At 41.9% G+C, this 26930-nt stretch overlaps 1 pseudogene; it reads right to left on the reverse strand.

Moving 5' to 3' along the window:
• Positions 1–3782: 3782 nt before the first annotated feature.
• Positions 3783–26930, reverse strand: part of LOC138807730 (tubulin beta-2 chain-like) — a 174082-nt pseudogene continuing 150934 nt past the window's right edge.

Raw genomic sequence — 26930 nt, forward strand, 5'->3', positions numbered from 1 at the left:
AGCTACTCAGGAGGCAGAGATCTGAGTATGCCAGTAAAAAACCAGCTTGGGCAGGAAAGGCCTTGAGACACTTATCTCCAAGAAACCACTAGAAAACTGGAAGTGGCACTGTGGCTCAAGTGATAGAAAGCTAGACTTGAGTTGAAGAACAGAGAGACAGCCCCTAGGCCTAGATTTCAAGTCCCATGACCAACAAAATAAAAAAAAGAAAGAAAGAAAGAAAGAAAGAAAGAAAGAAAGAAAGAAAGAAAGAAAGAAAGAAAGAAAGAAAGAAAGAAAGAAAGAAAGAAAGAAAGGAAGAAAGGAAGAAAGAAAGGAAGGAAGGAAGGAAGGAAGGAAGGAAGGAAGGAAGGAAGGAAGGAAGAAAGAAAGAAAGAAAGAAAGAAAGAAAGAAAGAAAGAAAGAAAGAAAGAAAGAAAGAAAGAAAGAAAGAACCTGTCATGATGAGAGATATGGCAAAGCTCAAGCCTTTGCATATAAAGACATACTAACCTGGGAGATGGCTCAAAAACAGAGGCACTGTTACCTTCTCCTGGTAAGAACCAAAGCTCCCACTGGAGCCCATACCATTAGAATAGAGCAGATCCCCAGCACATGCCTACAGCCCCAAGTCAGTGTGGCCAGAGTGATTAGCAGCCAAGCTTCCAAGTCCCCTTTGATTCCTGCCTCCTGGGCACATTGTGGGCCAGCTCAGAAGGAGGTTTCAGAAGAGCATAAAGAGCCATGAAGCAAAGCAGTCGTGTAGAAATGCAAAGCACATGACTCTCACCTCTGGGATTCCAGAGTTATTCTCAGATTATTTTGTGGATAAGAAGATGTGAGTGAATCATCTTGCTTCCTGAAAAATATCTCTGTATAGGTAGGTACTCTTTGCCTCACACTAAAAGGCAACCACTTGTCCAAAGGCTGGTCTCATCTGTGGCCAATAAATTTCCTTTTCCCGGCCATCACCCCTTTAACAGACATTTGTATGTTGGCTGATAGCACATCCATGAATGGAGATGTACCTGCAAAGGGTTTGAAACCATAGTGGTCCATGATGTCCTATCACCATTTCTCTCCCACTGTCATCTCAGAATTAGACCAGAAGCTGGTTGCAATCACCGCACATATCAACACAAGACTGTCAATACCAGAACCTTGTCAAAGTCTACTTCAAAGATACCTTTCAGTTTCAATCTATGTCTGACAGAGTATCTACCCCATACTTTTTTGGTCTAGGATATGTGCACCTATAAACTGGGAGACTTTTAGAGAATAAGATTAGAGAGAACGGGTCTCCTGGACAGGATCTGCTATAGGTACGACAAGTTGGAAGGAAAAGGGAAACAGCATAAGGAAATATCATTAACATGGCCAAAGTGGTCAAAAGACATCTCTCCAATGCAAGAATGTCTTTCTGACAAACCTGTTCTTGTTGGGCCATGGCCTGGTATGGTAGTGCCACTTTACACTCTGGTCCCATTAAAGTAACATACATGTCATGGCTTCTTCCTTCCATGGCCTAGGCTGACTACCAGAGGTTCATTCCCTGTTTCTACCTCTGCTTTCTAAAAGGTACACATATCAAGGGGCTCTCTTCTTTCCCCCTACAAATATTCTACCAATGTCCCCTCATTTCACAATTCTTCATTGCCAATCTGGGTGCTGCTTTTCTATGAGTTCTAATGTATCCTCTCCTGAGCCTAACATTTGTTGCCTTTCCTCCTTTTGGTGCTGGGGACTGAACTGAGAGTCATGTGCATGCCAGGGATGTACTCTACCACTGAGCTGCATCTTCACCTCTGAATTTTGTTTATCATACTTGTCAAGAACTCTATTAAGTATTTGATACAATTACTAAGGTACATGAGAATAAGGGAGATGCTGCACTTAGCAATTGGACAAAAAATCACCTATCTATAGGAATCACCTCCACATTAGCTTGTGTGGCAATGAATGCAGAGCTCTGGCTAGGAGAAAACAAAAGTCATGCCTGAGAAATACATGTTGGTCTACTGGTAAAATTATCAACAGGAGTTTTCTAAGGAGTGAGGGATTAGTCATTAATTATGAACCAAGAACTACTTCTTCAAAAGTGTAAAGAAATAAGCCAAAGCCACCAGAAAAGACTCATGAAAAGACTCATAAATGAGTACTTAAGAGAAAACAAAAATGTTCTTAGTCAAACACTGGTAGAAAGGATGGGTGGTGCCTCCATCACAGCTTGGCCTCAATCCTTAACCCACTGAGGAATGAGAGTGCCTTGGCCAGGCCTGCCTTCAGTTCTGACCCAGCAGCCTTAGAAGATTTGAGGTCATCCAACCTGGTCAGTTCTAGGACTAGAGACCCAGGAGTGTCAACACTTCCTCCCTAGAACTCCCATAATGGAAGCTATTTGCACTTTGATCTCCCTGGGGCAAGGACACAAAACAACCTGCTTCTAGTCACAGATCACTCTCTGGGACAGTTTACTTTCTAATGAGTGAGATCAGCTTGGCTTAAAGATCTCTATCCCACCCCTCCCCACCCTACCCCAACCTCAGGCCTGGTAGAGGAAAACTTACGGAACTTACCATCTCCCAACTTTACTAGCAACAAGGGACTTGCACCTCACCCAGAAGTACCTTTTCCTTAGAGCTTTCTATAAGTTGCAGTATTCCCATAGCCCTGTTTCTGAAGAAAAAGGTACTCTTACAGGTTATTGGTGGCCATGGAGGAATGCTTGGCACAGACAACCTGCCTGGAGCCTCACTGAAAGAAGAGTGAAAGATTCTGGCAAAAAGAACCAGTGACTGATTTGGCCTCCAGTGAAAACAGAAGTGTTTACCCTCTTCCTGGCTATTGTAGATTCTAAGCAATTGAGATTTCTGTTTCACTCATGTAAAGTAAACATACCCAACAGGCTAGATCCATCCATCCCTTATATCCTTACAACACCCTGTGGGCCTCAGACAGCTTTGACTGCTGGAAAAATGAACATGAGAATGGGTAATTGGGACAGGCCATGTTTCCCCTCCTCTCCTTGACTTGGAAGTACTGTGTCAAGCAGTTCTTTATACACTATGGGACTGGTCAGCTTCTCAGCCTCTCACTCCCTCAAACAGCTAGAGTCACTTCTGTACTTAAAGCTGCCAGACAACTTGAGAAACTTCCCTGGCAACCAGGAACTTGCACTCATCCTGTGAGCACTGCTTCATTGCCAATTGAACTCTAAACACAGGGATCAGTGTTCCTGATACTGTTTCTGGGGAATGTGACTGAAATCCCTCTGATGGGACATGAGACAAGAACCTGTGGTTGTCTGAAGGAGAAGTAGCATCTGGATCTAGTTTTCTTTTTCTTCAAACTGCTTTTTTGCTACTTGCATGCTTTCGAGATATTGAAAACTATAAAACTGGGCCAGGGGGAAAAACAACAACATTGGCACTTGTCATCCTCTTCTTCAAAATAGCAGAAAAACCATGAATTTAATACTCCTCTTCAGTACCAGTCCTATATTGCTAAGATTAAATCCTTCTTGCCAAATTTATATTTCAAATACACTGAAAGAATAAAAAGGATTCTAAAGAAGAAAAAGGGCTCAGGGTATAAAATGTATACTTCTTTATTTATACAAATAGGGTTTTAAAACAATCATTTAAAAGAAATCTGCATTTTTACATTCACCATCAGTGAGTTCCTGACAGAGAAGGCTGAGCATGATGATACATAGCAAGGTCCCACTGCAGGACAAGAGTAGCTCAGGAAAGCACCATTTATTTGAGAAGCAGTAGGCATGCTCTGGCATTCCTGTTGCACTGCTAGCAATGGGAAGTCTTAAACCTCTTCTTCCACAAGACTTCTTCAAATTTCCCCTGTTCATCAGCAGTGGCATCTTTGCATTGCTGGTACTTGGACACCGGGTCGTTGATGTTGCTCTCAACCTCAGTGAACTCCATCTCATCCATGCCCTTGCCTGTATACCAGTGCAAGAATGCCTTGTGCATTGAACTGTTCTGAAGTGTGCTTGAAGGGTTCCTGGATGGCCGTGTTGTTGCCAATGAATGTGGCCAACATCGTGAGGCTATGTGGGGGGATGTCACACACAAGTGTCTTCACGTTGTTGGGGATCCATTCTGCAAAGTAGCTGCTGTATTTGTTCTGCAAGTTGAGCATCTGCTCATCCACCTCCTTCATGGACATGCGGCCTCGGAAGATGGCAGCCGCTATCAGGTAGCAGCCATGGTGGGGATCACAGGTGATCATCGTGTTCTTGGTGTCAAACGTCTGCTGGGTGAGCTTGGGCAGTGAAAGAGCATTGTACTGCTGGCTGGCACGGCTAGTCAGGGGTGCAAGGCCAGGCATGAAGAAGTGCAGGCAGGGGAAGGACACCGTGTTCTCGGCCAGCTTGCGCAGGTCTGCATTCAGCTGGGCAGGGAAGCACAGGCAGGTGGTGACCTTGCTCATGGTAGCCAACACCAGGTGGTTCAGGTCTCCATAGGTGGGCATGAGCAGCTTCAGGGTGCAAAAGCAGATGTCATACAGGGCCTCGTTGTCAATGCAGAATGTTTCATCTGCATTTTCCACCAACTGGTGGACAGACAAGATGGTGTTGTAGGGTTAGGTGAGGATGATAGGGTTAGGTGGATAAAGGCTCAGCCCAGCACTGGGAACTAGTGTCTGGATGTTAGGGAGGAGGGGTGCCTGTTAGCCATCTCCTATGGACTATGATGACATATCAAATATGAAGTTGTCTGGTCTGAAACTCTGGCCAAATGGTTCCGATCTCACTGAGTCTAAGGTGCCAGTGTCCAACATCTTGGGCAAGGGCATGACACTGAAGGTGTTCATGATGCTGTCTGGGAACTCCTCTCGGATCTTATTGAGAATCAGGGTGCCCATGCCTGACCTGGTGCCACCTCCCAGGGAGTAGGGCATCTAGAAACCCTGGAGACAGCCACACCTTTCTGCTCACCACTTCCAACACTGACTCCACCAGCTCAGCTCCCTCTGTGTAGTGGCCATTGGCCCAGTTATTGCCTGCCCTGTTCTGGCCTATCAGACACAAAGACACATACTCCAGGAATAATGACTGTGCTATATACATTGTGCAGACTATAGGCTCCTCTGAGCAACTTTGGCTATTATTTTAGATACACTTTGGTGAAATAAAGGAAATGTTTTCTTTTTTTGGGTCCAGTCATGGGCCTGAACTCTGGGCCTGGGTGCTGTCCCTCAGCTCTTCAGCTCAAGGCTAGTGCTCTACCACTTAAGCCACAGCACCACTTCTGGCTTTTTTTCCTGCTTATATGGTGCTGAGGAATCGAACCCAGGGCCTCATGCATGCAAGGCAAGCACTGTACTGCTGAGCCACCTTCCTAGCCCTCAGGAAATGTTTTCAATGTGTCTGGGACCCTACAAATCACCCAGGTTCTAAAGAAAGTAAAGACAATGTGGAGGAAGATACATTTTAACCCAAACCACGTGCGTACTTCTAAAAATGAGCAGAGCCTGGGGATGGGAAGGGGTCTCAGTGGTACAGTGCTTGCCTCACATGCACAATGCCGTGGGATCGATTCCTCAACACCACATAAACAGAAAAAGCCAGAAGAGATGCTGTGGTTCAAGCGGTAGAGTGCTTGCCTTGAGCTGAAGAGCTGAGTTACAGTGCTCAGGCCCAGAGTTCAAGCCCCACGACCAACCAAAAAAAAAAAAATGAACAGAGCCTGCCTCAATACTGGAAAAGTACTTACTTTCACAGGAGGAACAGGAGAACAGAATGGTAAGAGGGAAGCTAAGCTGCAGGCACGTGTCTGCACCTTGCTCATACATAGCTGTGCTTTGATTTCTGGTGTCCTGAAGTGGTTCCCTGTTATTGCCAGGTATTTGAAATGGCCAGCAGCGCTGAAACCTTGTTGGAGGCATTCCCTGCTTGCTGTTCATTCCCTTCAGAGGCTGTTTGCAGACTGGCATTTATCTGTGCTGATTGAGTGGCCAGGGACATGACTCCCATGGACTGAAATAGGTAGGTTAGGTGAGGATGATATCTAGATGGATAAAGGCTCAGCTCAGCTCTGGGAACTGGAGTGCCTGGATGTTAGGAAGGAGGAGTGCCTGTTAGCCATCTTCCATGGACCATGCTGACCTACTAAATATGAAGTGTCTGGTCTGAAACTCTATGTTTCCAATCTTACTGAGTCTAAGGTGCCAGGCTCTACGTCCACCATGATGGCCCGAGGAACATATTTGTTGCCTGTGGGAACAAGAGTTGACTTAGGCCTATACTTGACAAGGAACTTAGGGGCAGAGCTTATGATTCTAAGTGGCTCTCAGCATTCATTACAGAAATTACAGCATTTCAGACATGGAAACAGAAAAGATATCTTGAGAATGAATCACCATGCAAGAGGCTTCAGCAACTTTAAGGACGTTTGCAGTTGTCTATTTCCATGCATTTCATTCCTTTGCTTTGGGCATGGTGGCTGAAATCTCAGCTACTCAGGAGGCAAAGATGAGCATCAGGCTTTGAGTCTAATGGGGCAAAAGAAAGATGACAACACCTTTTCTTGTTGTTGTTGTTCATGGTGGGGCTTGAACTCTGAGCCTGGGCACTGTCCCTCAGCTCTTCAGCTCAAGGCTAGCACTCTATCACTTGAGCCACAGTCCCACTTTCAGTTTTCTGAGTTGTTTATTGTAGATAAGGGTCTCAGGGGCTTTCCTGCCCAGGCTGAATTTGAACCATGATTCTCATTTCTCAGCCTCCTGAGTAGCTAGGATTACTGGTGTGAGTCATCATTGCCTAACAGCAAGAACCTTTCTCTTTTTTTGTTAATTTTATTTTTATTGTAAAGGTGCTGTATAGAGGAGTTATAGTTACATGAGTAAGGAAAAGAGAACATTTATTGTTGAACATTGTTACCCACTCCTTTGTTGTTCTCCCTTTCCTTCCCCAATTAAAAGTAGCTAGGTGCACAGCACCATTGGCTCATGCCTATAATCATAGCAACTGTGGATTTGGAGATCAGAGGATCGCTGTTCAAAGCCAGCCTCGGCAGGAAAGTCTGTGAGACTCTTATCTCCAATAAACTAATAGAAAACCAGAAATGGCACTGTGGCTTAAATGGTATGGCTGCTTGTCTTGAACAGAAGAGTTGGGGCACAGTGCATAGGCCCAGAGTTTAAGCGCCACTGCCGAAAAAAAAAAAAACAAACAAAACAAAAGAGCCAGGTGTGGCTCTTTTGTAGAGGAATTCAAGTATAATGCTTTCCTAGGGAAATACATAAAATACATATTTCTTGTGTTATAATGTTTCAATAATTGTTATCAAATAGCACATTTCCCTGTATGCAAATACTCAGAGCAACCTTGGGCGATTACTTGCAATTTGCCATTTAACCTGATTTTTCAAAAGGGATATCAGTTAAAATGATATAAACATGAGTTTGAGATTGCCCCCTTCCTAAACAATCACATGAAGAAAACTGGCCATCCAGCCTGATATGCAGGGGTTCCGGGAAGATGGCGGAGGAGAAGCTGGAATCTGAACAAGCTCTCGAATAGAAAGCAGTTTTAGAGTTCCAGTGAACAGTCCTAAGCCAGAGAATCACACCAAGTGTGCCATCACAGGACAGAGAGTTAGACAAGAGAGGGGAAACCAAGGAGACACATCTGAGCCAGCCAGCAGCTGCCGCTGCGGCGGCAGAGTCGCGACGGCGACCACCGCCGTGGGGCCATACCTGAGACACAGAGAGTCCAGGATGAAGGAGCCAGACGCAGCCGACAAGCGGATTCTACTCAACACCAACAAGAACCGACAAGGAGCGGACATCTTCATCCTGCTGTTTGCAGACCAGAGACGACCCAGGATCCAAGACTCGGCGTGAGTACAAGCCCGACGTCCTCACCCCTTCTCAGGGAGCAGAGGAGGGAAGGCCACCCCTCCCCCCCCAGCACCGGTGATCTCCATCTTGGATACCGACAAAGTTCGGAGGAGCTGCTAGCTCCAGCTCAGGCCTTGGAATAAAACGAGTCATTTAGCAGGTCACAAGAACTTAACGGCGAAGTGACCTGCCAGACTCAGCTCCATCCAGGGAAAAGTCACCCAGCTCAGGCGCCAGCCATTGGAGTGGCTCGCCACACTGGGTAACCAGAGCCAGAGGCTGCCCCTCCCTCTAGCAGCCACCACATTCAATTGAAAAACAGAAACCCTGAGAATGGCTCCAGGCTGGGCGCTGTGAGCTTTATCACAAAATAGCCCCAGGGAAAAGCTACTGTTTGTTGAAAGGCCTCAACTCTACTCAGAACCTAGCCTCATCACCACATCCCCCTCTTTTGTGATTCTCAAAGCAGATCACCCTCCCAGAAAACTAACCTGGGAGGGGGATCTCAAAATCTTGGGTAAAGCAGAGCATTTTTCTGCCTCTTCCAACAAACCAGCCTGATATGCAGGATCTAATAAAGACACAACATAAAATACTGTTCATAGGAGTGACACAATCCCACACAACAACTCTCAACCAAGGAACCACAAGATTAAAGTCTTATATCTTACTTAAGCAATATCAACACAAAATACCAAGGTGAGGACATCCCCAAATGTAGATCCATAAAACTCAAATACATTAAATAGCTCTGTCCTTTTGTTTGCACTTTTTCATTGGTTTATTACACAGGAAAACCAATTATCTACGATTCTGTTTGTATACAATAATGTAGAACGGAAACTCTTTATATAAAATTAAATGAATTTCACATTGACAGTTACAAAAACTGAAAATCTACTCTGTAGACTTCAGTAAGGTTGTTTGTATTAGGAAAGACAATATGAATCATTTAAAAGCAGTGTTTACACATTATTATTGGGTTTTTCTACATCACAACAATGTTTTTTACTTTAAAAACCTTAAAAAGAATTTATTGTTGGCTAAGTATTCATATTCAAAATGCTGAAGTCCAGAAGTGTTATAGATTTCAGGGTGAGACACTTTATGCTTTGTGATTTGGACTATTCACATATATATTAGTGACTGAACATCCCTCTTTGAAATTTTAAAATTTTCAATTTCAAAAAAATTTTTTTTAGAAATTTAATCTGTATTTTAAAGAGGGCAATGCAACTGGGCTCTGGTTGCTGAAGGGTGAAATTCTAGCTACTCAAAAGTCTGAGATCTTAGGATCGCAGATTGAAGCCAGCTGGGGCAGGAAATTCTGGGAGACTCTTATCTCCAAGAAACTACCTGAAATAGTTGGTGCCATGCCACCTCCTATGGAGTCTGCATGAGATCGTGTTAGACAAAGAGCTTTAAGGAAGCATGCCTGCAGGAAGAGGGTGTTGGTTCAAGGCATCCCATACACTTGGCTGCACCTTTATAGCCTCTACTACCTTTATTCTTACTATATTCTTCTTGGCTGTACATTCGTTGCTTTTATTCTCGTTTTGGCTATTTTTCTATTGATCCGTGAACAGAGCATGTTGTTTCTTTCCAGTCCAATGGAGATGACTTCTCTAAATAATAAAGACTAGGACCAAAGATTAAATGTGGCCTTGCCCCAATCAATCTATCATCTGATGTGACGCTGCCTCCAAAAACTCCTACAACTTCACAAGCGGTTTTGCAGCTCACGCATAGTAAACATAAAAACTTAAAATTTCCCAATATGTTACAACAAGCAGAATTAATGAATTAAACTAAGCTAGAAGGAGTTATCCCAGAAGCCTAGAGAGTTCTGAAAAAAGGAACCCCTGATAATAAAAAGAAAAGAAAGATTGAAGAGATGAAGGACAATGCCTATGCCCAGAGTTGAAACCCCATGACAAGAAAAAAAAATCCAGGTGTGGCTAGTCAGCAAGTACAGGTAGGGGGAATTCAGTAAAAGGCTTTCCTGAGGAATTCACAAGTGTATACTCAAAAATTAAAACAAAATATATGGTGGAGTGGCTCAGGTGGATACAGCACTTGACTTACAAGATGGAGGCCCCAAATTCGAACTACAATACCACCCTAAGAAAGGCAGGAACTCCTTCCTTGTCATTAGTATTCCTAGGGACCTATTCTGCCACGGTATTGGAAGCCAGTTAGGAGACACTCAATAGCTGCCTCAATTCTCTGCAGCTGTAAGCTGCTGTCTACATAGTAGTTTCCCGTGCAGTCAATGTTGTGCTCATTGCTTAGCATTTCCCCAAACTAAGATGGAAATATAAGTGTATTATGGCCTAGAATGTTAACTGTCCAAACAATGGATTTTAAAATAACTATGAGAAACCCAAGTCCTGTTGACACAACTATTTTTGTAAAAAAATTAGATTTTTTAAATTAAAAAAGCACAAAAATTGATAGCATTTTAGTTTTGTTAATCTCTTTGCTATCTTGCTGAATAGAAGACATCTGGGTTCTCCTATGAGTATTCTATCTTATGGGATACCATATTCTGTTTGGATTCTATGACCAGAACCTGGTCTTATATGAACATTAAGTTGCCAAAGCAGTAACTTGAAGACTCAGCTAGAAGGGTCTCCAGAACCCCAAGGGTCCTCAGAGCATACACTGATTTAGACAACCACTGATTTAGAAAACACCCAACTTAAGGGAACTGAGTTAGGGCATGAAAACTCAGAGAAATTTGCATTAAGGTGGACGAACTGTTCTCAATTATCTGATACTCATCAGTTGACAAAAAGGGAATCCTCTGTATCTGTCAGCTCAAAGACACTGCACTCCTTTCATTCAAATCAGACCAAAAATGCATTAGTCTATTCCCAGGAAACTAAGTACAATGACTTGAGTCTCAGGTAAGACAAAGACATGCAAGCCTTGCTTAAAAAACCACACCCACCTGGGCCACACAAATTAGGGAAATTGGGGAAACTATCTGGGGGACTTGATTTCCAGGAGGTTAGGGACTACTATGGAGCCCCATCTACCTCAGCCTAGACATGACCACCACCACCTGCACCCTCCAACCCCATCCTCTTCCTCCTCATCCCCCTAAATTTGAGACTAGGATCCTAGGCCAGTGTCATGCTCCCCTTTGCGCCAATCTGGTTGCCACAGTGGCTTGCCTGTATGTACATGATCTCCCTCACAGTGTAGGGCTGCAGAGCAGTTGGATGCGTGTCCTCAGCAGTGGTGTACACAGAGGCAAACAGGTAGGGCTGGGGAGCAGGAATCTGACACAGCCAACTCAGATCCCCATTTAAACCTCTGGTTGTTACAGGGGCAGAGGAGATGGGGTGGACTTGATAGGCAGAGCCAGTAGGTGCTCCAGCTCATTCTCCCTACTGCTGGGTAATCAGAGATAGCTACCTGTTATCACTTAGCCCTGGCATCCAGCTGTCAGCCTCAAGTCAATTAGCACAGCTGCCACTCTATTTGGAACCTCTTGTCACACTGCCATCCACATCCCACCCTGACTCACAAGAGAGGCTGAACCCTGGGATCCAGGAAGCAAGAGGAGGGGCTTCCTTTACACAAGGTACTTGTGCCAGAAGCCAAGAACAAGCCTACCTTCTATTTTTGATAGGAGGGCCTAGAACTGAAGGGGCACGTTCAGCTGTGATCCCAAGAACAAGCACAAACTGTTGGATTCCATGACTGATTTCCATTCTGGGAAGAGTCAGGGGCTTAGGGCCTTGCCTTCATACTCAGGTTTTCTTTTCTTTTCTCTTAAAAGCAGCTTGCTTTATTACTTAAGCCATAGGTCTACAACAGTCTACTTTTTGTTTCATTTGGCTTCTGCTCAGAGCATGAGAACTCAGCTCCTGCTCTGTGTGTGTGTGTGTGTGTGTGTGTGTGTGTGTGTGTGTGTGTGTGTCTGTGTGTGTGTGTGTCTGTGTGTGTGTGTGTGTGTGTGTGTGTGTGTGGCCGGAGTTAGGCACGTTGGTGTTAGGGCTTAAAATTAAGGCCTGGTGACTCTTTTTGAGATTTTTACTATTATTGAGATTAGGTGATTACCTAAATTTCTCTTATTTCAGAATATTGTGGAATAGTGATATTTAGTTGAAGTCACAAACATATTTTAACCTTCACAATGCAAATTGTCATTATTATGGTCGATAAAGTTTGTGAATTCTATAAGCTTTGACAATACAATTCTATAAGCTTTGACAATACAATTATTTCTTCCAGGTGATATATACATTTCTTTCCTTTTGCTTATTGTAAGACGTTCTGTCTTTCACTCTCATTCCTCTCCTCTCTTTCTGAGGTTTTATTGATTTACTTAGTTAACTGAAGGGTAGGTGGCTCTACTACTTGAGCCACAGCTAAACTTCTGCCTTCTTTAAGTGATTAATATGAGGCAAGAATTCCATGGGTAGTCCAGGGCAGTACAGAAAGGCTTGAAATCTGATGATCAGAGTTCAAAGTCAGCCTGGGCAGAAAAGTCAATGAGACTCTTATCTCCAGTCAACCTAAGAGGTGGAAGATAGTAGAGCTGTAGCCTTGAGCAAAACACTTCAATTTTAAGTCCCTCAACTGAACACACTGAAGCAAGTTTCATGGACTTTCCTGTCCAGTATGGCTTTGAACCATGACCTACAGATTTCCGTTTCCTTAGCATTCAGAATTATAAGTGTGAGTCAACATTTACAAATCTTTAATTACCTCTTCTTTCACCTTTTCAGTTATTTATTCTTTCTTTCTTTCCTTTTGACATTTGTTATTAGGCGCTAGCTCTTATGCTGTTTTTTTGTTTCCCTTGAAACTACCATGCCCTACAACTTTGACCACAGGTAAACTACAGGCTGTTTTTCTTTTTTGCAGCTCTTTTTCTAGGGCTTAAACTCAGGTCACAGTGACTGAGGTTCTATTTTTTTTAATTGAGTGGTGGTTCTTAGATCTTGAAATTAAGTCAAGATGACTTTCCTTGAGGTTTATTTATTTTTACCTTAATAGTAGCTTGTTTCACTACTTGAGCCACAGCTCAACTTTTGCATTTTTTGTGGTTAATAGGAGATTAGAATATCAATAGAAAGTCAAGAGCATTACAGAAAGGACTGAAATCTGAGAATCATGGTTCAATGCCAGTCTTGGGCAAGAAAGTCAATGAGACAATTATCTCTAATAACCACCAAGAGGTTGGAAGAAGTAGACCTGTAGCCATGAGCAAAACATAGCAAGTTCAAGCCCCCATACTGAACACAGTAAAATATGTCTCCTGTACTTTCCTGCCTGGGCTGGCTTTGAACCACAGTCCTCAGTTTTCAGTAATCTGAGCAGGTAGACTTACAGTTTTGATTTAGAAAGCCTTAATAGCTCCTTTTCCACCTTTTCACTTATTTGATTGTCCCTTCCCCCTTTTTCAAAGTTCATGTCCTTTATTATTAGGGCCTACTCATTTATGCTCAGTATTTAATTAATTAATTTATTGATATTGTCAGTTGGGGGCTTGAACTCAATGCCTAGGAACTGTCTGTCAGGGACACAGCAGGTACACTACTATTTTCAGACACAGTGCCACTTCTATTTAGTTGGAAAAAAAAAAAAAAAACAGTCACCAGGGGACATTTTAGCCGAGGCTGGCTTCCAAATGTGATTCTCAGATCTAAGCTTCCTGAGTAGCAAGGATTACAGGCATGAGCCAGAGGCACCTGGCTTGTTTTTTTTAAATCAAAACTAGCAGGCTCTACATTTAGGCCACACTACTTCACTGTCCATGAGATTTTTGGCCTTTTGTTTTTTGCTCAAAGCTAGCAGGAACAAACACTCAACTCCTGAGGGTTTTTTTTTTGGGGGGGAGGGGAGGCTTGAATTCATGGCCTAGTGACTCTCTATGAGGGTTGTTTTGTTTTATTTTGGGTATTTTGTTTTTCATTTCAAAGCTAGCAGGCTCTACTACTTGAGCCTCAGCTCAACTTCCGCCTCTATTTTTCTTTTAGTGGTTAATAGTAGATAAGAGTCCCATGGGAACCAAGGCACTACACAGTATCCTAAAATCTAAGGATTACAGTTTAAAGCCAGCCTGGGCTAGAAAGTCCATCAGACTCATCTCCAATTAACCACATGAGACAGGAAGTAGTATTTTTAAACTTGAGTAAAAACCCTCAAGTTCAAGCCCATGTCTAGCACACTCAAAAAGAAGTTAGTTGGACTTTCCTGCCCAGGCTGGATTCGAACTGTAATCTTTACATTTCAGCTTGGATTAAAGATATGAGTCTATATTATAAAAAACTAATTGGCTCTTTTCTTCTTCACATACATTTATTTATTTGTTGGTTCTCTGTCTTGTTTTTAGGGCCTCACCAATCTTGCTGAAGGATAGAATGCTCTAAAAGTTTAGTAACAGTTGCAATTTGGTTCATTTTTTGGTTTTGGTGGTTAGTAGGAGGTAAGTATAGACACTCCCACAAGGTCCTGAATTATACTGATTGCGGTTCATTGTCAGAGGACAAGGAAAGTTCATGAGATTCTTATCTCAAATTAACCTCCAAAAGATTGGAAATGGTCAAGCAAATCTTCTAGATCATATCCCAGAAAGGAACACACACACACTCATACACACACACATACACACACACAGACACACACAGACACACACACACACAATGGGCTTTTTACACACACACACAAACAAACACACACACACAAACACACACACACACACACAATGGGCTTTCCTGTCCTGGCTGGCTTGGAATAGTAATGCTCAATTTCAGTGTTTTGAGTAGCTAGAATTTCAAGTGTGAGCCACCAGTTTCTTGTTAATTTTTATCATTTTTAAGACTCTTTGTGCTCTCTTGTACTTTTTTAAAAATTTATTTTGTGGTTGTCTTAGTGCTAGATCTGTTTTTCACTTACCTTTTTTAAAACTTTTTTTTTCTTAGCTTTATCTTAGCTTTTTTTATGCTCAAGGTTGCTGCTCTGCCACTTCAGCCACAGTTCCACTTCTTTTTGCTGATTAGTTGGGAATAGGAGGCTCATTGACTTTCCTGCCCAGGCTGGCTGTGAACCACAGTCCTCAGATTTGAGGATACTGTGTAGTGCCCTTGAATTCCTGTGGGACACTTCTGTCCTATTTACCACCAAAAGATAAAGAGAATGGGGCAGAAGTTGATCTGTGGTTCAAATAAGAGAGCCTGCTAGCTTTGAATTTAAAAACAATACTTGGAAGTCTAATTCTGGTACTAATTGTACACTATTCAAACAAAACAAAACAAAACAAAAAACAAAAACAACTTATGCGCAGTGACCAGGTAATAAGGATTCCTAACTGATAACCTGAACTCATTTCCCAAAGCCTTTTTAAGATATATATGGTCATTTGTGTCAGCTGAGGAGAGATTAAAGAACAAGGCTTTACAGGCCAGTTACTCAGGACTTGGAAATCAGGATCCATTGGCAAAGCTTTTCAGAAAATGACTAAAAACTCACTCTTCACAATTCCAAATGGTTCTTCCCTCTGTGCAAGGGAAAGAGGGATGAGAAGGAAGAAATATGGGAACTAAGAAACCTCAAACAAGGTAAGTTATGTTAACTTTATTAGATAAAGTAAAACATAGGTGTACGGTGTGCAATCCAGAAAAGGACATGTCACCTCTGTGTGGATCCCAGTTAATTTAGTTAATCGATGGTAAGAAGTAAAACCCACTATTGTATTTATAGAAAGGAGGTACATGGCAGGCAAGTCAGTTCACTAACTTCAAGGATTTTGAACATAAAGGAGTGAAAGTGACTCTGTTTGGGCAACAGGAAGGAACAGAGCTGAGGAGGACTGAGATGTGCAGACATTCCCCAAGAAAGATCTCACTGACATCAAGTCTTCAGATGCCTGCTGGTTGCCAGTGGCTTATGCCTGTAATCCTACTCAGAAGGCTTAGATCTGAGGATTGTGGTTTGAAGCCATCTGGGATAAGAAAGTTTGTAAGTCTTTTATGTTTTACAACTCAAGAATATTCATATTTGTTGCTAATTGCAACCCAAGGCAGTGCAATAGGATACCAAGCTGAAGAAAATTAGAAAATACCAGACAGGTATAGAGAAAAAGAAAAAAAAATCAATGAGGACCTTGGGTCCCAAGGCTTACTGGCACCTGGGCCCCAGGTCACACAAGCAATCATATTTATTTGAATTCACACTGGGAAGGTTACCATGGATACATGCAAAAATGAAGCTTCTATATTGCAATCAGAGCCACCACAGTGACTGAGAAACACTGGTTCCCTTTTTGTTTTGAGAAAGGAGAATGCAACCCAGAGAAAATCCAGACATTTGGTCTATTTTATCTAGATTCCTAGGTTAAGTTGTCAATTCTTTTACCTCCCAGGCTTCAAGGCCTTTAAAGCACTATGGAAGGGGGCAATAGCTTAACCCTCTCCAGAGCTGTGCTTTTTTGTAAAATTGTGAAAATACCATACAGAGGAGTTACAATTACATTGGCAAGATAGTAAGTACATTTCTTATCAAGCATTATTACCTCCTCCTTTGTTTCCCCTTACCATCCCTTCCCCTCTCAACCCCCCTTCTCTCCCTCCACCCCCCACTGAAGTTGTAAAGTTTGTTTTTCAACATAACATCTTATACATATACATTTCATTGTTGTAATGGGGTCACCTGTAACCCTATTTATATATTTATTTATTGATTGATTTTTTTATTGTGAAAATACCATACAGAGGAGTTACAATTGCATGGGCAAGATAATGAGTACATTTTTTATCAAGCATTGTTGCCTCCTCCTTTGTTTTCCCTTCCTATCCCTTTCCATCTTCCATCCCTCCCCCCATTCCTCCCCCCACCCCTCCCTCCCGCTCTTCCTACCCCCCCCAAAGTTGTAAAGTTTGCTTTTCGACATAATGTGTTGTACATCTCATTGTTGCAATGGGTCCACCAGTATCCCTATTTAAACAATTTGTTTTTCTTCCCTTCCTTTCCACAAATTATACCAACATCAAATACAGTGAAAGCAGGGCTAATACCATGGGGGAGGTACATATAAAGCAACAAAGAAATCATTTTATAAATATATTGGAAACAATCTCAAGAAAGAAAAAAAATTTGAATCCTTATCTTGGGGTTCATTTCACCTAACATCAACTTGTCTGACAGTTTCTGTTTGTCTCAGACATATACTATTTATTTCAAATAACTTTGGGCCTGGCTTACTTCACAGAGCTGTGTTTTAACCTTTGCATGGTCAGCTCTCAGCTTTCTGAGTACTATTGAGGTGGTGTTCCAACCTCTCAAACCTTTTCCAGGTTCAACAGCTCAGCTCGAGTCTCCTACACCTATTAATATTAATAGTATAGATTACAAACAGTAAAAAGAGAAAAATAACATTATACATTTAAACAGAAATAACTGACTGCATTCATTTATCCAGGACAAAAAATTTAGCACTGCTGTTTAAGTCACTAATAACACTTTTTTAAGATATACTTTGATGGATTTCATAAAACTTCCTATATACTCCTTAGAGTGTCTTTTTACCTCCCATTTTTATTTATTGCATTTGCATAGTAGTATATCATCCTTAAAATCATATTACCTCATAATTAAAGTTTACCTTGTAAGTAAATACTTATGAGACTCCAATAAAATATCAAAAAAGCTGAAAGTGGAGCTGTGGCTTAAGAGCTATAGTACAAGCCTTGAGCAAAAGAGGCTCGGGGCACTGTCCAGGCCCAGAGTTGAATCCCTAGTGTCCACACATACACCCTCCCCACCCCAGACCCCACACACAATCAGATGATAATGTCTATGAAGTTCTTCCTTAGGATGATCTTGGTGATGTCAGCAACTGTATCAAGTTTCTATCTCTCTTCCATGCATTTGTGGTAGTAGACAGCAGAGTCGCTGTAGTATAACACGTGTCTAAGATGGCATTAGCAAAGGCTATCATGTAACATATCCAACATAATGTCCAGCTCTCTTGATGGTAGATCTGCACATCTTGGGACTTGATGTGACCCATGTACTCCTCAACTCGCTTTCCCATCCTCTGTGCCACCTGCTGCAATGATTCACTATCCACACCAAATAGGCTTTCATAACCTTTCCCTAATTATCTGAATACTGGATGCCAGAGATGTCATGGAGACACTCTGTGGCTATTCCCCTCCCCTGACAGTCCATTTTACCTCCTATGCTCTCCTCACAGATGTGGGCAATGGTCTCTGAGAGACTTCGTGCATCATCTTGGAGAGATTTAGTTTCATTGTATCCATAATCTTTGGGAAATCATGCAGTGAAGGGTCCAGGTTAGGAACATAGCTCCTCCTTCTGCAGGTTTTCCTGTATGTTTTCTTGGCCATTGAACAGAAGGGGGGTCTCTGAAAGGGAATTTATATGGTGTTCTCTGTCTGTCTTGGTCCATATAACATAGAACCACTTTCCCATCCCTTTAATGATTTAGACATGCTCCATGTGATTTGTGCTGCACTGCTCTAAATGTAGTAACAATGTAGAGGACACAACTGGATGTTGTGTGGATAGCTGTCCATACTTGGGCATGAGTCCCCTGACCGGCAGGGCCCATAACTCCATGCTGGGAAAGTGAGAGGAAGATTAGCTGGCTTATATCTATGTAGTCTGAATGACCCCCGGAGGCATTGAGGCCTCCTCTTCATGTACATGGCCCCTCAGCATATTGATAAAGAATGACACACCATGCCCAATCATCACCAAAATGTTCACCTGGTCCTGGGCATTATCACCACCGTCTCACCCACTTCTAGAAAATTCCCTTTTTCAAGGCATTGCCAATCCTCCTCCTTGCATTCTCAGTTAAAATACTGCTGTCCATGAGTAAAGAGCAGAAGACAAGGAAGCAGGTACCCTAGGGAAAGTAAATACTGGACCTATTCCATGGTGAGAAGATAATGCAACCTGCAACTATAGAATAGCGAAGGACTTAAGATGGTTGTGCACACAGTTTGTGCAGAAAAAATGCCAGACCTAGTATGCCCTGTTCAGAGTTTCAGTCCATAATTGTCTCTAACAAAGACATCTCAGGTACAGATAAACCAAGTTCATAGTGTCTTTCTTTCTTTTATTCTGTGCCTTTCTGGGGCTTGCAATCAGGAAATGGATACTATACCTGTAGTTTGTTTTTCCCCTCAAGTCTACTGCTTTACCACTGGAGCCACAACTCTACTTCTAGATTTTTTTTTTTTTTGTTCATAATTTGAGATAAAATTCGTATAGGCTTTCCTACCCAAGTTGGCTTCAATCACTGATCCTCAGCCTCATGAATAGCTAGGATTACAGGCTTGGCCACTGAGCCTGGCAGCAATACTCTTCCTTTTTTATTGCCTTTTCTTTATTTTTTTGTCAGTTATGGGCATGAATTATGGGCTTGGGCACTGTCCCTCATCTCTTCAGATCAAGGCTAGTGCTCTACCACTTGAGCCACAGCGTCCCTTCCAGCTTTCTTTCTGCTTATATGGTACTGAGGAATTGAATTCAGGGCCTCATGAATGCAAGGCAAGCACTCTACCATTGAGCCACCTTCCCAGCCTCATCTTTCATTTTCTTAAAAAAATATTATTAGGAATATGATGTTCAGAGGTGTAACAGTTAAGTCAGTTAAATTAAACAGTTGTCAGGTAATGAATACATTTTTGGGGGATAATTACACCCCTTCCCTTGCTCTCAGTTTATCCCTCCCACTGTGGCTTTTTTGTGGTTAACTGGAGATAAGGGTCTTCCAGACTTTGCTGCCCAGGGTGACTTTGAACCACAATCCTCAGACATCAGTCTGCTGATGAGCTAGGCTTGAGCTTTAAAGTCAGGATGACTGTTCTGAAGGTTGTTCTATATTTCCTATGGGCTGTGGGCCTGAATGGACTTAGGCAGTGAATGCCAGGCAGGTCTGTCATCCGGAAGCATGTGTCCTACTTAAGCCTGACTGGCTCTCAGAACAGATAGGTGATGCTTTCAGAGCAAGAACCAGTGTGTACTAGCTCAACAGAAGTCCTCACTATATTTATCTCATTCAACAACTACTGGGTTGCTTATCTTATCAACACTTTTTCTTTCTTAAGAATATATGTATTGTAAGATTGCAGTAACTACAGATTTGTAATGGCCTAGGAATATATGTGTGTTATCATATTTAATATTCAAACTACATAACTGCTCCAAATCATGTTTTATTTATCTTAAAGTAGTTCTTGAATAATACTCTTTATTAGTAATGATATTATTAATATAAGTATTAAAGTTCTTCAAACATGTTTCTCTTATTAGATTAATCCTTACAGTGACATTGAAAACACCTTCTGGAGCAGCAATGGAAAAGATACTTGGTGAATACTAAGAATGAGGGATGAGAAGTGTGAAAAACTAAGAGACTTACAAGTGTGACTGGGAAACATCTTTCACAGAGCAGAATCCCAGACTTTTGAAGGTATGTCAGTGTGAGAATAGGTCTTCAACCAGTTCACATGACCACATGGGTGAGTCTCAAAGTTGCCACATAGATTCCTATATGAAAGACTCATGTCTGATGGGCTTTCACAACGCCAGATTTATGAAAGTTTGCTGTTTTCTTTCCTTCAATATTACTTCATACTTTAGTATTGAGTGCATTTTTTCTTTTAAAACATGAAAACAACACCATCTTTTGGACTGAGGTGTTTCCTGTCTCCCTAAGAATAGCTCTGGTATTTAAGAGGATTCCTGACAGGTTCCAGTGCCTCACTTCTTTAATACCAGCTACTCATGAGGCTGGGATTTGAATATCACAGTCGAAGCCTGCCTTGGTAGGAGAGTCCATCAGAATCTCATCTCCAATCAACTACCAAAAAAGCCAGAAGTGGAGCTGTGGATGAAGTGGTAGAGAAGCCTGAGCCCCTGACCAGCCTTCAGGCACACACACACACACACACACACACACACACACACACACACACGTGTCTTCCTGCCAGGCTTGTCCATGGGGTCCCATGAAATTGTTGGAGACCTCTCTTCAAATGGACTCACCCTTGTATTCATGCCTTTAATGTGGAAATTGACTCGCAGTCACCTATAGATCTATTGGTTCAGATTGTGTATTTTGCATCCCACTTCCTCTGCTTGTTTTCTGAGGTGAGTCTTGTAGCTCAATACAGCTGTCCATACACTTCAAGATGCTGCTTATGATCTCAGGGCCTGCATTCACACTCCAAATGGAAAAATAAAATATAACCTGAGGGTCTTGTTTAAATAGGGATGCAGGTGGACCCATTGCAACAATGAGATGTACAAGTCATTATGTCAAAAAACGAACTTTGCAACATTGCTGGGGGGGGGGGAGGTTCTGTTAAGGGGTAAGGGAAGGTATGGGAAGAGATGGGAAGGAAAACATAGGAGGAGGCAACAATGTTTGATAAGAAATGTACTCATTATCTTGCCCATGTAATTGTAACCCTTTGTACAGTATTTTTACAAAACAAAAACCAAAACAAGAACAAAAAACAAAAAAACAAATCAGCAACTTGCAGATGGCTGCCGGTTTTACATTTGTTTTTTTTGCAAGGTGACCATACTGGGTCTGAATGACATGGCTGAAAAGTGTTTTTAACCTGGCATTGCTGAAGTCTGGCAGGCTACCAAGGAAGCCATAGGCCAACACGGCCACATAGGCCCTGTGTTCGAAGCCTGGTCCTGACCCCTACCAATGCAGGGAGATCCTAAGAGTCTGGTTCCTATACATAGGAATACCAATAGAAGGTTATGAATGTCAAGGTTGAATTAGTTGTTCCTTAATGATAATACTATAAAATTAAACAGAGTGATTTTAAGAGGCCAATGGATTTTAATGGATAGTTTTTGACACATTAAAAGAATACTATTAATTACATGGACACAATAGATTCAGGACAGTAGTTGATTTCATCAATATTTCATTAAGGATGGAAATGAAAATATTAATTACATGGAGGCATAATAAATACCCAAGAATTGCTAGGAATGTAGTTTATATAACTGAAGAATGTATAGACATCTCTGGCACTCTTTAAAGATCTATATTTATTTGTGTAGTACCATCTGCATGTCAATCTGTTCTTATTTTGTCAACCCCTGGGGCTTGATCTCAGGTGCTGGGAACTTCTTGTAAGCTCTATATGCCCCAGGCTGGTGTGCTGACACTCACCCATTCATGAATTGGGCCATGTAGGCTATGAGTGCAGATGCCAGCCCTCCGAAAAATTGAATGGTGGAGTAAGAAGCCTATGGTGACACATGTTTTCCTTTTCTGTGAAAGTCCTGGGTGTCAGGTGTGCAGTTTATACATAGGCAAATCTATATCTTATGTAATAAATGTAGTAAATGTTTCATGTGTAATAACAGTCAATAAAAATAAATGGTAAATAAATAAAATAAAACAAAAAATAAAATGAAGAACTACACTAAGTGCAATATGGAGTCAACATACAGGGCTCGATCTCAGGGCCTGGAAACTGCCTGGCAGCTGAATTGGCTAGAGGCTGCTGTGCTGGCAGTCACCCATTCATGAACTGAGCCTTCTAGGCCCTGAGTTTAGATACCAGCTCTGCCAAAAATGTAATCATGGAGTGAGAAGCCGAGTGTGACACGTTTTCCTCTTCTTTGAAAGTGCTCGGTGACAGGTAGGATGTATAAATTGTATGCAAATCTATATGCTATGCAATAGGATGTCATAAAGGTAAGAAATGACATAGGTGGAAGAAAAACAGATTGAATTAGTAGTGAATCATTCTGGGATAAAATTCAACGCAATAATTATAGGACTTGGATTAAGTTTAATTAATATTTTATTGAGCATTAAGAGAATAAAAATTACATGGAGACATAATTAAATACCTAATAATGGGTAGTAACACACGATGCATAATTTAATTTGTCTCATTTATAAAATATGTGATTATATGTATGGATGTATGTACATATATGATAAATAATAACAGGATATTGAGTAATTATTAATGCTTTATTAATTGTTCAACTGGGACACATCATTAAATGGAGACATAATTTAAAACCTAATAATTGGTAGTAATATTATCTATAATTCAATAATATACAGACATCTATCTTTTTGTGTATATAATACTTATATACAGGAAGCTCTACCCATTTATACCTCGTTCACTCCTGGGGCTCGGTGATTGAGTGCTCGCCTAGTAAGCAAGAAGCCCTGGGTTGGATTTCTCAGTGCCACATAAACAGAAAATCCAGAAGTTCTGCTGTTTTTCAATCAATTAAATGCTAGCCTGGAGCACCAACACTTAGGGACATTTTCTAAGCCCTTACTCAAGCCCCAGGACTGCCGCCAAAAAAAGGTAGAATGTTCTACCTGCAATGATATAAGGACAGGACTTCAAATACATCAGCACAGAGCAAACTAGGAGTCTGGTGCTGACAGCTGCCACCTAACCTGACTTAGCTATATGTAAACCGCTGCAACCCAGCTGCATGGAACCAGACGCTGAAGGCTGGCTTAACCCCATCATCCTAACTGTTTGGGAGCTTTAAAACCCAGCCCTGGTAGGAAGTCTGTTAGACTCTTTAAAATGTGGCTCCTAGTGGCAGAGCTCTAGCCCTGAGCAAATGTTATTAGAACAGTATCCACATGCTTTGAGTTCAAGCCCCATGGTTAACCCCCCACAAAAAAAAACAGCCCTCTAAACCATTAGATGTGATCTTGTGTGGTTTGTGAAATGTTCCTCAAAGAGGGGTAATACTGATGAAACCACCCTAATTCTAATGACAATTTGTGGAATAGAGCTATGTGCTCAGCCCTTCATAGGGTGCTCTGTGCTGAGTCTTGCACAGGGTGCTATGTGCTGAGTCCTTTACAGGTTGCAGTGTGCTGAGTCCTGCATTGGGTGCTGTGTGTTGAGTCATGCAAAGATTGTCACGTGCTGTGTCCTTCATAGAGCACATTCATTCATCCGGTCCTTGTAAGATCTCCACAACTGAGATGATTTTGCAGACAAAAAATGTGAGATATATATATATATATATATATATATATATATATATATATATATACATATATATATATATATATATATATATATCACATTCTATGCCTCCATAAGAAAAAATGACATTGCCACATTTGTTAGGAAATGGAAAGACTTGGAAAAAATTATATTAAGTGAAGTAAGACAGGCCCAAAGAAAGATAGGTCCCATGGTTTTCCTTATTTGCAATAACTAGTATATGCCTGAGAAAAGCAGAAAATGTCAGATATGTTGCTCTTAGGCAAAATGAACCACACCATAAGGATTCAAATGTTTTTTCTTTCATGTGGTTGTTTCTAACATATTAATAAGATGATTTATTTTTTGCTTTGTAGGTCTCTCCCCCACAGTATAACCCCTGTTTTCACTGTATTTGATGTTGGTATAATTAATGGAGGGGAAGGGAAAAAGCAAATTGTTTAAATAGGGATACAGGTGGACCCATTGCCACAATGAGATGTACAATTCATTATGTCTAAAAACGAACTTTACAACTTGGGGGGTGGGGAGTGAGGGGGAAGGGATAGGAAGGGGAAACAAAGGAGGAGGCAACAATGCTTACTAAAAATTGTGTTCAATACTTTGCCAATGTAATTGTGACCCCTCTGTACGGTATTTTCACAATAAAGAAAAACAGGAGTTTGATTAAAAAAAGAATATTGTGGCTCAGATGTGTCCCCATGGCATGGACAAAATTATGTATTACTGAAGGCTAGTGAGTTGTCTTATGCAGACAATTGTTTTGTTCTATTTTTACTCAGTCATGAACCTTGAACTTGGGGCCTAGGCACTGACCCTTACCTCTGGGCTCAGGATAGCCCTCCACCACATGGAGCCAAGGAACCGCTTGCAGCAGAGTGCCACTGCCTAGGGGTCTATAGCTGAGGTCTGTCATCCTGCCATCTCAGGAAGCTGAGATCTGAGGATCTGGGTTCCAAACTATCTCAGACACAAAAGGTCCCAGGAGACTATTATCTCCATTGACCACTAAGAAACCTGAAGTGAAGTTTGGTGTTTGTGGCTCATGCCTGTCATCCTAGCTACTCAGGAGGATGAGATCTGAGGATCATGGTTCAAAGCTAGGCTGGGCAGGAAAGTCCTTGAGAAACTTAACTCCAACGAACCACAAGGAAACCTGAAGTGGTGCTGTGGCTCAAGTGGTAGAGCACAAGACTTGATCTGAAGAGCTCAGGGACAGCACCCAGGTCCAGACTTTAACTGCTACAACAGACAACAACAACAACAAGAAAAACACAGAAACAAACTAACAAACCTGAAGCAGAGGGCTGGGAATGGGCCTTAGGGGTAGAGTGCTTTGCATATATGAAACCCTGGGCATGATTTCTCAGGACCACATCACTAGAAAAAAGCCTGAAGTGTCTCTGTGGCTCAAGTGGGAGAGAGATATCCTTGTACAAAAGAAACTAGGTACACTGCTTAGGTCCTAAGTTCAATCTCCAGGACTGGTGTATGCACGAATGCACATGGACACACACACACACACACACACACACACACACACACACAGACCAGAAGTGAAGCTGTGACACCAAATGGTAGAGCACTGGGCTTCTGCACTGAGCTCATGTTCAGCACTCAGTCCCTGTGTTCAACCCCAAAACCTAGCCACCCAGAGCCCAACTAGGACAGGTCAAATATTTCAAAACCTGATGAGTTTCACCAGCCCTAGATGATAAGAAGCGTTGTGATATCCGACATGTGCTTGATTTCCCAAGGTTCCAGAAACTTAGGAGAGGCATCATAGGCCCATCATTGCCTGCAATTAAACATTTCAATAGGTTCAGTGCCCTAGTTGTCCGCCAGAAGGACTCCTGAATTATATTGAACAATGTATCTGAACACCAGAATTTAGTCTCACAAAGGCAAGATAAGTGCAGGAAATTTGGCCTGCCAAGGGTGGTGGCATAAATGAAGGCTTCCTGTCAAAACAGAGTACTGGTGAGCGAGATAGCTTGTGGTACAAAGAGGCCTTTTTTTCCCTGACTTTCAGAGCCTACCCACACTCATCCTCACTAATTGGCCCAGATGGAGTTGTTTGTTACACAGCTGTACAGGAGTGAGGCTTTTTGTCTGCCTGTCCAGACAATGAGAGACTTCTTCCAACAGGCCTGGGATGCAGAGAAACCCTCAGGCTACACTGGGAACAGTGAGGGGAGCCCTGGAACATGCAATGTCTTGAAAGCCCTGTCTGTGCTATGAAATCATTGTACTGAAAACAAATTTCCTAGTTCAGTGCCATTCATCATAGCTACTCTGGAGATTCACCTATAGGGATACATCCATCCATATACAAATACATAGAGCTACACCGTCTTTTTCTTTTTTGGTGGGGGGCAGGTCCTGGGGTTGGACATTAACCCTAGCCATTGTCCCTGAACTCCTTTTGCTCAGAGGTAGTGCATTAAAATTCACAGCCCCATTTCTGGGTTTTTCTCTGATCTCATAGATATAATAGTGTCAAATTTCCTACACTGGCTGGATGCAAACTAAGGTTCTCTACATCTTAGCCTCCTGAGGAGCTGGAATTACAGTCAGCAGCCACTGGCACCTGCCTTTCTTTTCTTCTTCATTTTTTACTCTGGACATCTGACTTCTTAACAGGGTCATTCCAATGGTTTGAATTTATTAGTAAACTACCCAATGTTCTTTATAGCTGCCTTCTCTGAGAAGGATTTTCTCTCCTTATCTTCCCCTCTGGCTACAGGTTTGAAGCCAAAAATGAGAAATGAGTGTCCCAGGATTTTGGAGCAAATGTCCACAGGCCATGCCAGTTCAGTCACTTAGCATTGAGCTGCAGTGAACTTACTGTCTCAGGACGAGAGGACTGAAAACTTGAGCGATTTTCATACTGTCTGCATTGCTCCTTTTGTCTATAAAATTATGAATGTTTTTTTTTTGTCTACACTCTTAAGTATCTAGAACACACTAGAAGCATCTTCCTGTTTCTGTTTTTCTCTAGAACCTCTTGAGATTTAGACTAAAGGTTTGTGTGGAGCGGCTTCTCAGTGAATCCCTAAGGAA

This window comes from Dipodomys merriami, unplaced genomic scaffold, assembly GCF_024711535.1.
Source record: "Dipodomys merriami isolate MVZ:Mamm:240054 unplaced genomic scaffold, mDipMer1.0.p SCAF_43, whole genome shotgun sequence".
In the NCBI taxonomy this organism is placed as follows: domain Eukaryota; kingdom Metazoa; phylum Chordata; class Mammalia; order Rodentia; family Heteromyidae; genus Dipodomys; species Dipodomys merriami.